Source organism: Myotis daubentonii, chromosome 9, assembly GCF_963259705.1.
Source record: "Myotis daubentonii chromosome 9, mMyoDau2.1, whole genome shotgun sequence".
In the NCBI taxonomy this organism is placed as follows: domain Eukaryota; kingdom Metazoa; phylum Chordata; class Mammalia; order Chiroptera; family Vespertilionidae; genus Myotis; species Myotis daubentonii.
In genome coordinates this window covers 34,369,220-34,382,331 of record NC_081848.1, presented here as the reverse complement: position 1 = coordinate 34,382,331, position 13,112 = coordinate 34,369,220, and the positions used below count along the sequence as shown (strand labels likewise).

General features: G+C 43.3%; 1 protein-coding gene and 1 pseudogene across 1 annotated transcript in view; both read left to right on the top strand.

Moving 5' to 3' along the window:
* Positions 1-13,112, top strand: part of LOC132240730 (hemicentin-1-like) — a 346,372-nt gene that overhangs the window by 210,607 nt on the left and 122,653 nt on the right. The gene's annotated exons all lie outside the window — the stretch shown is intronic.
* Positions 10,838-11,664, top strand: LOC132241657 (calponin-2-like; annotated as a pseudogene).

The following is a 13,112-nucleotide window of genomic DNA, read 5'->3' as shown; positions in this document are numbered from 1 at the left end:
TTTGCTTGATTGTTGAGTATATTGGGGTTTTTTGTGTGTGTGTCTGTGTGTGAGTGTGTGTTTTTTAGGACTGGTTGTGAAGTTGTTTTTCTTTTTCTTTTTTCTGCTGGTTTTTTCCCTCCCTCCACCACCCGCCCCCCCACCCCCGGTTATATTTGTGCTTCTGTTTTCCCTGCCTCTCTTGATATTATTGGTTGTTTCTAGTTTGCATTCATCTCCAGGGAGATGTTGCTGGAATTTTTGGGGATTAGTGGTGGTTCTATCAGAGTTTTCTCCTCATATAAATAGTCTCTTCCCCTCTTCTACTTCATTCTCTTTTTTCGCTCTTTTTTTCCCCAATTTCATTTTTGCACTCCTTTTCTTTTTCCTACTTTTCTTTTCTTTTCTTTTTTCTCTTTTCTCTTTTTCTCTTCTTTCTTCCTTATCCCCTAATTCTCTTAATTCGGATGGTCACCTTTATTTGGGGTTCTTAATATCATGAATATATTTGTGTTCAGTGCCTGGCACGTGGTGCCTTGTTGTGTTGTATTTTGTGCCTTTAAATCAACACAGCAGATCCAAGCAACAGCAGCCTCATGAGCACCACACCCTCTGTCTGAGGAATAGCAGTTGTACGTGAAGCCTCCCCCCACCAGCCAGAAGAACCACCACAGCTCTGAACAGCACCCACCAGAGAAGCTGATGCCAACTGAGGAGCAGCTGCTACTGAAACCACCCGCACCGCCCAAGCCCTGCAGGGAGGCTTTTGCTGGATAGCCTCAGGCAAAGGCTAGATTAGCACCTCCCTAGAGATCCAGGAACAAGAAAGCCCAGAGGTCAGAGTGGGACCATCCAGTTTGCAGCTCCGTGGAAACATAAAGGACACACTCAGGAGGCAGACTCAGTGAGCACCAAAGCCCCATTGAAGCAAGTCTTTCCCAGAGGGGTGTCTCCAGCACAGAAGTTCTCCCACTGCAGACACAGCTGATTCTCACAGCCAATTGGCCTGGAGGTCAATTCCTCCCAGTGATACCTACAACAATCAAGGCTTAACTACAACAAGACTGTGCACAAAGACCACAAGCAGGTGCACCAAGAGTGTCCTCCTTAGGTAATTGGGGAGGCTCAACCACTGGGCCCTAGAAGACACTTAGCACAGAAAACCACTGTATCAACACAGGAAAGCATAAAAAATGTGGAGACAAAGAAAAAGGACACAAATGACAGAAATGGAGGAAAGCAAACTACTGGATAAAGAGTTCAAAACCACACTTTTAAGGTCTTACAATAATTTTCTAGAAACTGCCGATAAACTTAATGAGAACTACAAGAAATCTAATGAGACCCTCGATGTTGTGATAAAGAACCAACTAGAAATTAAGCATACACTGACTGAAATAAAGAATATTATACAGACTCCCAACAACAGACTAGAGGATTGCAAGAATCAACTCAATGATTTGAAATACGAAGAAGCAAAAAACACCCAACCAGAAAAGCAAAATGAAAAAAGAATCCAAAAATACGAAGATAGTGTAAGGAGCCTCTGGGACAACGTCAAGCATACCAACATCTGAATTATAGGGGTGCCAGAAGAAGAGAGAGAGCAAGATATTGAAAACCTATTTGAAGAAATAATGACAGAAAACTTCCCCTACCTGGTCAAAGAAATAGACGTACAACTCCAGGAAGCACAGAGACCCCCAAACAAAAGGAATCCAGAGGACCACACCAAGACACATCATAATTAAAATGCCAAGAGCAAAAGACAAAGAGAGAATCTTAAAAGCAGCAAGAGAAAGTCAGTTACCTACAAGGGAGTACCCATACGACAGCTGATTTCTCAACAGAAACTTTGCAGGCCAGAAGGGAATGGCAAGAAATATTCAAAGTGATGAATGCCAAGAGCCTATAACCAAGATTACTTTATCCAGCAAAACTATCATTCAGAACTGAAGGCCAGATAAAGAGCTTCACAGATAAGGAAAAGCTAAAGGAGTTCATCACCACCAAACCAGTATTATATGAAATGCTGAAAGGTATCCTTTAAGAAGAGGAAGAAGAAGAAAAAGGTAAAGATACAAATTTTGAACAACAAATACACATCTATCAACAAGTGAATCTGAAAATCAAGTGAATAATCTGATGAACAGAATGAATTGGTGATTATAATAGAATCAGGGGCATTGAAAGGGAGTGGTCTGACTATTCTTGGGGGGGAAGGGGTGTGGGGGATGCAGGAAGAGACTGGACAAAAATCGTGCACCTATGGATGAGGACAGTGGGTGAGGAATGAGGGAGGAGGGTGGGGTGGGAACTGGATGGAGGGGAGTTATGGAGGGAAAAAAGAGGGACAAATGTAATAATCTGAAAAATACAGATTTAAATTAAAAAAAAAACACCAAAAAAAAAAAGAAAGAATAACTCTTTTATATGATCAAGTTTTGAATTGTGATATAGGCTACTCGCCCCCATTCATTCTCTAATTTGAATCAATCTCCCATGGTTCCCAGTACCCCAACCCAAACTTTTCCTCTGGGTCCTCTAGAAATTTATATATATGCCTAATATGCAGGAGTTCGACCAGGAGACCAGGAGTTCTATCGCTCACTATGACATGCACTGACCACCAGGGGGTGATGCAGAATGAAGGGAGGTCCCGACCGGCAGCCAGAAGCTGAGGAAGGCCCTGGCCAGCAGCTGGAAGGCTTTGATCAGCCCTGATCACCGGCCAGGCCCAAGGACCCTACCCTACACAAATTTCATGCACTGGGCCTCTAGTTGAAAATAATTCCCAAGACATCGTCCATCTCTTCCCTTCAGTTCCATCTACCATCTTGCCTTAATTAAAATTAAAACTTAAATTTCCCCTAAGGATCCTACTCTCCTGGCATTGCATTCAATTCCTAGGGCCAAATCCAGCCCTTTCTCCTTTTCCAATCATATAAATACTTCCTGTTTTTTAAGGTTTTATCCCAACCTCCTGTCGCTCCTCTTCATTTACTTACAATTCAGTTATATTCTGCCATCATCTTAGCTTACTTCAAGTCCAAGGAAACAGTTTATCTAACATAATAGCATCTCAGCTCTATGAATGCCACATGTCCACCATTATACATTCATCCATAGGATAGTATGGGATATACTTTTATCCAACACATATTTATTGAACAACTTTTGTGGGCCAGCACAATGCTTAACACTAGAGAGCCATAATGGCTAAGCATAGTTCATACTTATGAAATGTACATTCTAGCACAGGGGTGGACAAACTGTTTGACTTGAGGGCCACAATGGGTTCTTAAACTGGACCGGAGGGCCGGAACAAAAGCATGGATGGAGTGTTTGTGTGAACTAATATAAATTCAAAGTAAACATCATTACATAAAAGGGTACGGTCTTTTTTTTCAATAGTTTTATTCATTTCAAATGGGCCGGATCCGGCCCACGGGCCGTAGTTTTCCCACAGCTGCTCTAGCAGGAAGGAAAGGCTGTGCAGAAGAAAAAGCCTTTGAGGGTTAGACCATGTCTGTCTTATTCACCACAGTAATACTGACACATATCACTAAGTGGAATTCAATGCATATTCTTTGAGTGAATTAAATTCTGTTATAATGCAATGTACAGAGCAAGAAGAGGATGCCATGAAAACTCAAAGGAGAGATATATATAGAAAGGAAAAGAGAACAAGTCAAAGTGCAATTATCAAAATGTCAAAAACATAATTCTCATAAAAATATATAGAAATCAGAAATAATTTTAATTCATAAATGAGAGAAAGAGCAGATAACAAAGCTGATTCAAAAATCAATGAAAAATTCAATTATAAAATAAGAAAGTACTCAGTTAATGTTCTGTAGGTCAATAAAATCATAATAAAATTCTTATTTTTCCTAAGTCAGATGATCCTTACATAAATTATTAGATAATCTTTTAGCATATTAAAAGGACATGGAATTTTTTTGCCTTATTTTCATGTTATATGCCCTTATTTTCAACAAAGGCTTCTTTGAGATATTATTGCACCTGATGACTGGAGAGGGAGTAGAATTTGTCGAATAGGAATGGTAAAGGGTAAGCCAACAAGTGTTCCAGGAACAGAAACAGTGCAGAGACCCACTTCACTTCAATCGCCCACTGCCAGTGTCAGTGCCTGGGCTTGATCCAAAAGTAAACATGTTTCAATTCTAAAAGATTAAATTCCAATATCTCGCATTTTTAGCAGAACTTTCAGTTCCTCCAATTTTATACTTAACCTCTTTTTACACAGGCTTTTTCTGATGCCTTTATTCTTTCATGCTATCCCAGGTACCAGCTTCAGTCCCATCTAACCTCCTTGGGTTAACTCCCTGATCTACTCTTTTCCTAATACTCTCAATTCTGTTACATACTGTTACATTGCTACTCTCTCATGGAAGAAAGGAATTATTTGCTTAAACTTATTTTCTGACCAAGTAAGCTGAGTAAGATAGCATTTAAATGGAGGCTTGAACTTACTAATCCTATCTAATAAAAGAGAAACATGGTAATTAGCCATACCTCTGCTACCCTTCCCATTGGCTAATCAGGGCGATATGCAAATTAACTGCCAGCCAAGATGGTGGCCGGCAGCCAGGCAGCTTGAAGTGAACATGAGGCTTGCTTGCTTCAGTGATGGAGGAAGCTAACGTTCCCTGCCTGTCGCTGCTGGCCTCTGAGCTTTCAGTTTGAAACACTGTTACAAATATAGAAGCTAAACAAAACCCCAGAAACCTGCTTTCAGCCAGCCGGGATCTCAGAGCTGGAGTTGAAACAGTGTTTCGATTACAGCACCCAAACAAACCAGATACCTGCTTTCAGCAGCCGAGGCCTCAGAGCTGGAGCCAAGCCTCAGAGCTAAAGCTGACCCAGAATAAAAAAAAAAAAGGAGCAGTTGGGAGCTTCAGTCACCCGCCAGCCTGAAAACAGCCCTCAGCCCCTCACCCAGGCTGGCCAGGCACCCAAGCGGGACCCCCACCCTGATCTAAGACACCCTTCAGGGCAAACCAGCCGGCCCCCACCTGTGCACCAGGCCTCTATCCTATATAGTAAAAGGGTAATATGCCTCCCAGCACCGGGATCAGTGGAGCCGCGAGGCCTCCCGGCACCGGGATCAGCGTGACAGGGTGCGGCTCCCCAACTCCCCACCACCACCACCACAGGCCCTGCTCTGTGTGTGACGGGGTAGAGCCATAACCTCCCCATCGGCCCTGTCCTGAGTGTGACAGTGGTGGCGCCCCAACCCCCTGATCCACCCTGCTCTGTGTGTGACAGGGTGCGGTGCCCCAACTCCCCTATCGGCCCTACTCTGTGAGTGACAGGGGGGAGTTCCTCAACCCCCTGATCGGCCCTGCTCTGTGCGTGACAGGGGGTGGCGCCGCAACCTCCCCATCGACCCTGCCTTGAGTGTGACTGAGGGTGGCATCGCAACCTCCCGATCCGCCCTGCTCTGTGCATGACAGGGGGCGGTTCCCCAACTCCCCAATCGGCCCTGCTCTGAGCCCGACCAGGGGCTGCACCTAGGGATTGGGCCTGCCCTCTGCCACCAGGGAGCAGGCCTAAGCCAGCAGGTCGTTATCTCCCGAGGGGTCCCAGACTGCGAGAGGGCACAGGCCCGGCTGAGGAACCCCCCCCCCCGAGTGCACAAATTTTTGTGCACCGGGCCTCTAGTTAATAATAATCTGAAAGGGAAATGGAGGTAGAGGGAGGATCTATGATGTATTCCTGTTAGAGGGAACATGATTGGGGATTCACTGAGCAAAAAGTGAATGTGGGAACAATTCTCTTCAGGGAAACTGATTGTGGGACATCTGTATTTCAGTTGCTGCATCCAACAGTAAAACACTCAACGCCATGGTAATAGCTTTGGCAACACTTGTGATAGTGCTGATTATTCTCATACCCACTGGACTTTATTTAAACAGAATCGGTTTCAAAAACAGGTAAAGGTATTCCTTTTTCAATATTCAAATATCCCTTCTCAAGGTATCTGTGCTTCACCTTTCTGCTTAGGAACAAGATCAAAATCAGCAAAGGCTCTGCTCAGAGGAAGTCACACCAATAAGATGATAACACCTAAAACAAATATATGAAAAATAATATTTTATTTATAGAACTTCTGTGTGAATTAAAAGAAATAATTTACATAAAGCATCCATGCCTCGTACCAACACAAAGGCATTCAACAAAAGGCTATTATTATTGTGATTATCATCACTTTGTGGGAGAAGGAGGAGGAAGATAAAGGATGGAAAAAGTGATGGCAAGACCAAATATTCATAATACACAAAATATGCATGAGGCATATGAAGCACTCAGTTATGAGGTCTTAAATTGACCACCCATGGTAAATATTCATTTTGGTATCATACATATTTTGTACAAGAAATGAGGATAAAATATATAGCTGCTCGTTAGGCCAACAAAGAGCTACAACTATGCTGGGTATACTTGCCCCAGAAGTATGGGTATTGGTCCAGCTAACACATTCCTTACGCCCCCTGTTCAAGGTCACTTTAGTCTTTAAACCATACAATCAGCAAGAGGATTGATGAGTCTGAGAAAAACAGGACCCATGAACAGTGCTCAATACAGGATTTACATAGTGTGCTTGCAAACTTTTCTAATGTGTTCATCTAAAGCATCTTCCTGTGAAGCCATGTCCTGCGTGGCCTCGGGTTCAAAGACTTGGAGAAAGGACTGATGTGCACATTAATACACAAGACAAGAAATATAAATTTGGAAATTATGGGGGAAGCCAGTTGTGAGCTTGGTACAAGGGACCAAGTTCCACTGTCTTCATTCCCAGATGCTTTTATTTACTAGGATACACAATTGCCTTATAAGAATGCAGACAGACATATCAAAGGTGATTGTTTAGTAAACAGTAAGATTATCAGGTTAGGGAGTTTGCTTTAGGCCACTGAGTCATCAGCAGTAGGTAATAAAATGCAGATATTCACCTTGTGAATATCAAGGAGCCCCATTCAGCCTTCTGACTGGACTTCTTGAATTTATATTAATTACTGTTGATCTTCGTTCTCAGCATCTTTCCCTTGGCTTCTTGCTATATCTTAAATTGATTCAATAAACTCTGTTTTGAGCTTCTTAATTTGGCATAGACTTGTTTAAAACATTTTCTTAATACTCTTTTATTGTTAAAGAGTCTGTAGTAATGTCCTGTCATTCCTGATATTGAAATTTGTGTGTTTTATCTTTCTTCTTTGATCAATCCACCTAGAAATTTATCCATTTCATTAATTTTTTCTAAGTACTATCTTTTGATTTGTTGAATTTCTTGTTTGCTAGTAATTGTTTTAAAATCTTTATTGTTTAAAGTATTTCATATGTCTTCCTTTTTCCCCCATTGACCTCTTCTAACATCCCTATCTCCCACCCTGTGTCCATGTGTTATACATATATGCATACAAGTTCTTTAGTTGATCTCTTCCCACCAACTGCACTCCCCCGCCTTCTCTATGAGATTCAACAGTCTGTTCCATGCTTCTATATCTCTGGATCTATTTTGTTCATCAGTTTATTTTGTTCATTAGATCTCATATGAGTGAGATCATGTGATATCTTTAACTGGCTTATTTCCCTTAGCATAATACTCTCCAGGTCCATCCATGCTGTTGCAAATGGTAGGAATTCTTTCTCTTTTACAGCTGCATAGTATTCTAGTGTGTAAATGTACCACAGCTTTTTTAATCCACTCATCTGCTGATGGGCATTTGGGCTGTTTCCAAATCTTAGCTATTGTAAACTCTGTTGCTATGAACATAGGAATGCATGTATTCTTTCTGATTGCTGTTTCCAATTTCTTAAGATATAGCCCTAGAAGAGGAATCCCACTGGGTCAAATGGGAGTTCCATTTTTAATTTTTTTAGAAAACTCTATATTGTTTTCCACAGTGGATGTACCAGTCTGCATTCCTACCAGCAGTGTACTAGGGTTCCCTTTTCTCCACATCTTCACCAACACTTGTTTGTTGATTGTTGATATTAGCGATTCTGACAAGTGTGAGGTGATACCTCATTGTCATTTTAATTTGCATCTCTCGAATGATTAGTGGCTTTGGGCATTTTTTCATATGTCTCTTGGCCTTCTGTATGTCCACTTTGGAGAAGTGTCTATTTAGGTCTTTTGCCCATTTTTTAATTGGGTTGTTGACTTTGGCTCTTAATTTAATTGTATCCTTCCTCTTTTAATTTAATTGGCTCTTCTTTTGCTAGTTTCTTGAGGTAGAAGCATAAGTGATTAGTCTTTTACTTCTTTCATCATATTATCATTTAAACATTTAATCCTATTAATTTCTCTCTATAAGGATATTATGCTAAGTGACATAGGTCAGATAGAGAAAGACAAATACCATGAGATATCACCTATATGTAGAATTTAAGGAACAAAATAGATGAACAAGAAAAACAGAAACAAACTCATAGATATAGAGAATGAACTGATGGCTGCCAAATAGCAAGGGGATTGCATGGGTGGATAAAAAAGGTGAAGGGAGTTACGAAGTAGTCACAGGAATGTGAAGTACATCAGAGGGAATGTAGTCAATGATATTGTAATAACTATGTATGGTGTCAGATGGGTACTAGATTTATCAGGGTGATCACTTCATAGGTTACACAAATGTCTAACCACTATGCTGTCCCCCTGAAACTAATATAAAATAAAATTGAATATCAAAAAAAGACTTTAGCATTGGGGCAGAACCTTCCATATTAATTTAGCAGAACCTTCCATAGGTGCACTTATAAAGAATTTGTATTCTACTATTATTGGGTGGAAGGCTTTGTAATATCCATTGGGTCAAACTGGTTGATGGTATTATTGAAGCCTTTAAAATCCTTTTTGATTTTCCATCTACTAGTTTCAGGAATCGCTAAAAAAGGAATATTGAAATTTTAAAGTATAATTGTGCATTTGTCTATTTCTCTATTTCAGCTTTTTTTTTAATTTACTGGAGTGACATTGGTTAAAAAATTGTATAAGTTTCAGGTGTACAATTCTATAATTCTCCTTTTCAGTTTTGTCGCTGTGCTCTATTTGTTTTGTTTTCTGTTATAAGATATATATATATATATATATATATATATATATATATATATATATGCATTTTATATCTTCTTGGTGATTAGCTTTGTTATGATTAATGGTTACAGAGTATATCTTTCCCCATTCTACTTTTAATCTATATGTAAAGTGGATTTCTTTTTCTTCGAACTTTACCAGGGGATATGTTTTTATTGATATTTGAGAAAGGGGGGGGGGGGAGAGAGAGAGAAGAGAGAGAGAGAGAGAGAGAGAGAGAGAGAGAGAGAGAGAGAGAGAGAAACATGTCTGTGAAAGAGACATATCAACTTGTATGTGCCCTGACTGGGAATCAAACCTGAAACCTTTTTTGGTGTGTGGGACAATGCTCCAACCAAGCCACCCATCCAGGGCTAACGTGGATTACTTACAGAAAGTTTATATGGGTCTTACTTTTTATTTAGGCAAGTGATTCCCATCTTTTAAAAATATGAATTTAGAAAGAGAGGTAAAGAGAGGAGAGAGAGAGAGAGAGAGAGAGAGAGAGAGAGAGAGAGAGAGAGAGAGAGACATCTACTGGTTGTGCCAAAACCAGGGATAAAACCCACAACCTGGGTATATGCCCTGACCAGGAATCAAACCCATGACCTCTCAGTGCACAGGACGACACTACAATCAACTGAGCCACACCAGCAGGGTATGATTTCTGTCTTTTAACTACATTGTTTAGATGAGCACTTTCCAATTGAGATACAATATAAGGCACAAACATAATTTTAAACTATATAGTATCCACATTTAAAAAGAAAAACAAGCATTGTAACAGAGTTTTTGTACAACATATCAAAAATATTATGTCAAAATTTAACAAGATAATTTACATCATTTTTGTATCAGGTCTTCAAAATTCAGTATGCATTTATACTTACAGCACACCTCAATTTAAACACTAAATATTTTTCAGAAATAATTCAATTGTATTTAGATTTCATAAAATTTATACTTGAAAAACTAGATGTACATACTCAAGTTGCTCTAAGCACACTTGAAAAATTTTCCATAATTGGAATATCAAATTTTACATTTAAATGAATTAAAATTAATAATACTTTAAAATCTAGTTCCTCAATTGCACTAACCAAGACAGATGCTCAATAGCCACATATGGCTAGTAGCTAATGTATTGGACAGCAAAGATTTAGGCTATTGATACAGATCGGTTGAAACTTACCATTGTGTTATTTATTGACACATTTTGCTAGTTATCTGTTCCTTGTTTTCTTCGTTGCCTGCCCTTTTTTATTAATTATTTTTATTATTGTATCTTTAATATTGACCTATTAAGTATACCTTTTTGTTTCATTTCTTTATTGGTTTCAAATATGCATCTCTAGAGTTTAAAACATGCATCTCTAATTTACCCCATTCTACCTTGAAACAATATTATAATACTTTATGACTAGCATACGAATGTCACAAGGAGAAATAAAATAATTTTTTTTTCTGGACAAAGAACAAACTTGTTTCCTCTTTTTATAAAAGCAGGAAATACCTGGGTGTCCCATGTCACAGCACAGGGACACAGACTGCCACCGCTGCCACCACCAACACCTGTGCCCAGGTCCCTGAATACGACCCTGTTGAGGCCAGTGCTGACGCCCTCAGAGCCGCCCCTGCCGAAGGCATCAGTGCTGCGCATCCTGACCAAGACGCTGCCAGCACCAATACCTCGGGGACCGCCCAAGGCGAGGGCATCAATGCTGCACACCCTGACCAAGTCACTGTGAGCACCAATACCTCGGGGACCGCCCAAGCCGAGGGCATCAATGCTGCGCACCCTGACCAAGTCACTGTGAGCACCAATGCGTCAGGGACCGCCCAAGCCAAGGGCATCAATGCTGCCAGCACCAACCTGCCCCAGGCCGCCCCCGCCAAAGGCATCAATGCTGCACACCCTGACCAAGAGACTGCCAGTGCCAATGCGTCCGGGACTGCCCAAGCAGAAGGCATTGATGCAGCCAACCCTGACCAAGATGCCACCACAGTTAACACATCGGGGGCTGTCCCCCTACACACGGAAACCCCCAATGCCACCTACACAGCTGATGCCAATGTCAAGCACCGGCTCCAGTCCAAATATGACACTCAGAAGGAGGCGGAACTCCGCAGGTGGATGGAGGGACTCACAGGCCAATCTATTGGTCCTGACTTCCAGGAGGGTCTGAAGGATGGAATTATCCTGTGCACTCTCATGAATAAGCTGCAGCCAGGCTCGGTCCCTAAGATCAACCAATCCATGCAAAACTGGCATCAGCTAGAAAATCTCTCCAACTTCAACAAGGCCATGGCCAGCTTTGGCATAGACTCCATGGACCGGTTTGAGCCCAATGACCTGTTTGAGAGAGGGAGCATGCTGCAGGTGCAGGTGTCTCTTCTGGCTCTGGAACGAAAGGCCAAGACCAAGGGGCTATAGTGTAGCATGGACAGCGGCATCAGGTACTTGGAGAAAGCAGGAGCAGGAACATGGATGATGCCACCATGAAGGTGGCCAGTGCATCATCAGGCTCCAGATGGGCACCAACAAGTGTGCCAACCAGTCGGGCATGACAGCTCCCAGGACCTAGTGCAGGGGTGGGCAAACTTTTTGACTCGAGGGCCACAATGGGTTCTTAAACTGGACCGGAGGGCCGGAACAAAAGCATGGATGGAGTGTTTGTGTGAACTAATATAAATTCAAAGTAAACATCCTATCTAATAAAAGAGAAAAATGGTAATTGGCGTACGACGATACCCTTTTCATTGGCTAATCAGGGCTATATGCAAATTAACTGCCAACTAAGATTGGCAGTTAACTGCCAACATAGGCGCAATGCTGGGAGGTGAAAGGGGAAGGAGGGAAGAAGCTGCCTGCCGCTGACTGCAATCGGAAACCCAGGCGGCAGCCAAGAGCCAGAGAACCGAGCTGCCTTTGCTCGGAGAAGCCAGGCCTCCTTTGCCGGCTTCTGTGATAAGAGAACCTGGCCGCCTTTACTGGCCCTGGGCCAGTAATGGGAGAAGCTGGGTGGGGCAGGGAAGAGGTCGATGTCTGCCTGGCTTCTCAGATCACTGATCACCAGTGATGGGAGAACACCCAGAGGCGGGGCCAGAGGCAGGGCTGCATAGCTGCCTGGGGACACCATCTGGACCCCAGGGGCGACGCAGCCAGGCCTCAGAAGGAGACCCAGGGCCCGGGGCTGAGTTGCAGCTGTGGTACGCAATCCAGTGCCTGGGCTGAGGAGACCCAGAAGGAGACCCAGGCGCCGGGGCTGTTTTTGCCGCTGGGGCACGCAATCCGGTGCCCAGGCTGAGGAGACCCAGGGCCCGGGGCTGCGTCACAGCTGGGGCACGCCATCCGGTCCGGGGGCGATACAGCCAGGCCCCAGAAGGAGACCCAGGCACCAGGGCTGTATCGCTGCTGGGGCACGCAATCCAGTACCTGGGCTGAGAAGACCCAGAAGGAGACCCAGGGGCCTCGCAAGAGGAGAGTCTCCATGGTCAGATGGTGTGGTGTCAGGACAGGAATAAAGACTCGAGGTGACTCAGATGCCTGGCCACAGGGTTAGACCAGCCAGCAGGGCCTTTCAGTTGGGACTGGGGTGGGGGTGGGGCGAGGGAGGCAAGCCGGAAATAGAGAACTACAACTCCCAGGAGGCTTAGCGGCCAGGGCCTGGGTGCCTGGCTGTGAAATTGGATGGGCTGTAGTTTTGCAAGCCACTTTAAACTGGAGGCTTGCAAGGTTGGAAGTTCTGCGTCGGGAGCCAGGGAGAAATGGAGCTGGAGCAGAGAGAAGGGTCCATGGCAGCTGTGGGCTTTGAGGAGTTCTCAGCACCTCCCGGCTGGGAGCTGGCACTGCCTCCACTGAAGGTGGTCACATCCTGGAGAGCGAGCTTGAGACCGAAGTGGAGTTCGTGTCTGGGGGTCTGGGCAGCTCCAGCCTCCAGGAGTGAGACGAAGAGGAGGAGGCAGCCCAAGGCCAGAGGCCGCAGTGCCAAGGGGAACTCAATCGCAGGAAGTACCAGGCACTGGGTCGGCG